Consider the following 4150-nt stretch of genomic DNA (forward strand, 5'->3'; position numbering starts at 1 on the left):
TGCTCAAAATTCTCCAAGCCAGGCTTCAGCAATACATGAACCATGAACTTCCAGATGTTCAAGCTGGTTTTAAAAAAGGCAGAGGAACCAGAGATCAAATTGCCAACATCCGCTGGATCATCGAAAAAGCAAGAGAGTTCCAGAAAAACATCTATTTCTGCTTTATTGACTATGCCAAAGCCTTTGACTGTGTGGATCACAATAAACTGTGGAAAATTCTGAAAGAGATGAGAATATCAGACCACCTGACTGGCCTCTTGAGAAACCTGTATGCAGGTCAGGAAGCAACAGTTAGAACTGGACATGGAACAACAGACTGGTTCCAAATAGGAAAAGGACTATGTCAAGGCTGTATATTGTCACCCTGCCTATTTAACTTATATGCAGAGTACATCATGAGAAACGCTGGGCTGGAAGAAGCACAAGCTGGAATCAAGATTGCCGGGAGAAATATCAATAACCTCAGATATGCAGATGACACCACCCTTATGGCAGAAAGTGAAGAGGAACTAAAAAGCCTCTTGATGAAAGTGAAAGAGAAGAATGAAAAAGTTGGCTTAAAGCTCAACACTCAGAAAACTAAGATCATGGCATCTGGTCCCATCACTTCATAGGAAATAGATGGGGAAACAGTGGAAACAGTGTCAGACTTTTTTTGGGGGGGGCTCCAAAGTCATTGCAGATGGTGATTGCAGCCATGAAATTAAAAGAATGCTTACTCCTTGGCAGGAAAGTTATGACCAAACTAGACAGCATATTAAAAAGAAGAGACATTACTTTCCTGACAAAGGTCCATCTAGTCAAGGCTATGGTTTTTCCAGTGGTCATGTATGGATGTGAGAGTTGGACTGTGAAGAAAGCTGAGTGCTGCAGAATTGATGCTTTTGAACTGTGGTGTTGGAGAAGACTGTTGAGAGTCCCTTGGACTGCAAGGAGATTCGACCAGTCCATCCTAAAGGAGATCAGTTCTGGATATTCATTGGAAGGACTGATGTTGAAGCTGAAACTCCAATACTTTTGCCACCTCATGTGAAGAGCTGACTCATTGGAAAAATCCTGATGCTGGGAAGGATTGGGGGCAGGAAGAGAAAGCGACGACAGAGGATGAGATGGCTTGATGGCATCACCAACTCAACAGACATGAGTCTGGGTAAACTCCGAGAGTTGGTGATAGACAGAGAGGCCTGGCGTGCTGCGATTCATGGGGTTGCAAAGAGTCGGACATGACTGAGCAACTGAACTGAACTGAACTGATACATATGTGAGAGGAGGGCATGGCCACCCACTCCAGTATTCATGATTGGAGAATCCCCATGGAAAAGGGAGCCTGGTGGGCTATGGTCCATAGGGTCACAATGAGTTGGACATGACTGAGGTGAATTAGCACACACACACATACATATATGAATATTTGTATATATGGGTATGTGTTGTGTGTGTATTTATGTATATGTGTTTGTGTGTATTTGCATATATGTGTTTGTGAGTGTGTGTATATGTCAGTGTTTGTATGTATATATTGGTGTTTGCATGTATGTTTATGTCTATTTATATGTGTGTAAGTATTTGTGTATATGGGTATGCCCGTGTTTGTGTGTATTTGTGTGTATGCGAGTGTTTGCACGTATTTGTGGATGTTGGTGTGTATGTTCATGTGTCTTTATACAAATGCGAGTGATTGTGTATATGCGCTTGTTGTATGTGTGCATGTGTGTATTGGCACTCAGAGCAGAATTTGAAGCAATGCAGAGACATGATCGGATTTGTATTAGAAGGTACGGCTCTGGCTGCATGGGCTGGAGGGCAGGTGTGAGCGAAGGGCTAATCAAGCAGAAGCCACAGTGGTTTCCGGTCTGAGATTAAGATGAATTCTGGACCAGAGGTGGGGTGGAGATGGTGAGAATGGACTGCCCTGAGAGGCATGGCAGGCTGCGGCGATTTGCTGAATAGAGAGAAAAAGAGGGGCCCGAGTAGAAGGAGAGGGAAGCAGTACCAAGCTAGAACAACTGGGTCATGCCGTTTGAGGACATAAGGCTCGATGTGGAGAAATGTATTTGCTAAGATCAGTGTGTCATTGTGACAATCACCCTTGTCCCAGACACATAAGAAATTCAACCTCAGAAGTCCTTCGGGGAAGAAAGAGAGATCAGGAGAAATACTCAGGAAGATATACTCTTGATTAAATGAAGGGTCTACACCTATTTTATTAGAAACAGAGCCCTTCTTTGCTTGAGATACATGGTCAGGGACCAAGAAAATGAGGGTGATGGAGGAAAGAAATGAAAAAAAAAAAAAGACATTCCTCATACCAAGCTTAGAAGCTTCCAGAAAGGATCAGGTTCCAGGCAAGTGGGGAAAATGTCAAATTCCTTTCCACCTGCTCCTCAGAACAGTGGAGATGAGTCCTGAGCAAGGCAGTGCAAATTTGGAATGGTGTATTTTTTTAACAGTGCACCACTTTGAGTTCCTTCATGCCCTCTGGCTGGCAAAGCCCTCCAGCTATCTTTGAGCCTGTTCCCCTATTTCTGGGCAAGACTTTTTCAACTCTCATCCATCAGGGAAGTCTATTAGGAAGAACTGGCTTTGGCATTACACAGTGTAGAGTTGGTTTATAACTCTATCCTTTATTCAGGGTGATGTCTTGGGTATGTTCCCTGGCTTTCTGGAACCTCAGCTTCCTTATATAAAAAAAATAGGGTAATACCAGGGCTGTTAGGATGATTAAATGATATAGTCTATCTTGAGAGCCCGTTCCAGTGCCTGGCATGCGGTTGGCTTTCATTAAAGGTGATGATGATAACCATAATCCTCCAAGACAACAATTTTCCATCTTTTGTGGTTTGTTGCCATTAAGGGATCACTTTGAGAATTAGGAAAAGCCATGCCCCACATTCTTAATTCTCATGGGTGAAAACTTTGGACAGACCTATTTTTTAAACTAATTTTTATTGGTGAAGGCAGGAGGAGAAGGGGACAACAGAGGATGAGCTGGTTGGATAGCATCACTGACTCAATGGACATGAGCTTGAGCAAACTCCGGGAGATGGTGAAGGACAGGGAAGCCTGGCGTGCTGCAGTCCATGGGGTTACAAAGAGTCAGACACAACTTGGCGACTAAACAACATAGTTGCTTTACAACTATGGGTTAGTTTCTACTGTTCAGCAAATTGAGTCATCTATACATATATACATATCCCCTCTTTTTTTGGATTTCCCTCCTTTAGGTCACTGGGCAGACCTATTGAAGTCTTACCCATGGACCACATTTTAAGAATCTTTGATCTCAGACACTGGTTCTCAACTGTGGCTGCTCATTAAAATTACCTGGGAAAAAAAGAATTCTGATGATAAAGCCCTTCTTCCCCCAAATTATCTTTACTCGGTCTGGGATTGGACACAGACAGCATTAATTCTTCAGATACCCCAGAGGACCTTAATCTGAATGGAGAACTATCCATACAGGGGGAAACACAGGTGCCTCCTTTCCTCTGCTCGAGATAGTACACTGAGCATCCTGGATTGCCCTAGATGCTGGCAATATTTCGAGATTACTAGGAGCTCAGCCTGTGAGCTCCAAATGACCCATAAGGCATCCACTCTGGACACCCCCATCCCCGCCCCTTAGCAGCATAATCTTGGCAAGCTATTTGACTCTCTGACTTCTTTACTTCCTCCACCTATTACAGCAGGAATGGAACTATCAGGATTTCAGGATTTTTGGGAGAATCGAATGGCATGTTCCATGAATGGTGCACAAAATATGGTGGCACGGCTCCAGCTCAGTAATAGGTCATGTGTAACCATCACTGCTTCTGTTAGATTAAGGCCACCACCATCATCATTCCCTGGTGGTTCAGACAGTAAAGAATCTTCCTGCAATGTGAGAGACCTGGGTTTGATCCCTGGGTCAGGAAGATCCCCTGTAGAAGGGAATGGCTACCCACTCCAGTACTCCTGCCTGGACAAGTCCATGGACAGAAGAAGCTGGTAGGCTACAGTCCACTGGAACACAAAGAGCTGGACATGATTGAGAGATTGACAGTTTTACTTTCTTTCAACCATTACTGCTTTCATTATATTAAGGCCACCACCATCATCATCATGTTAGCATACTATCCCTTTTTCCTCAATAACTAAAAATATTGATGAA

This window comes from Giraffa tippelskirchi, chromosome 13 (genome assembly GCF_054371585.1).
Source record: "Giraffa tippelskirchi isolate mGirTip1 chromosome 13, T2T-mGirTip1v1.2.pri, whole genome shotgun sequence".
Lineage (NCBI taxonomy): Eukaryota > Metazoa > Chordata > Mammalia > Artiodactyla > Giraffidae > Giraffa > Giraffa tippelskirchi.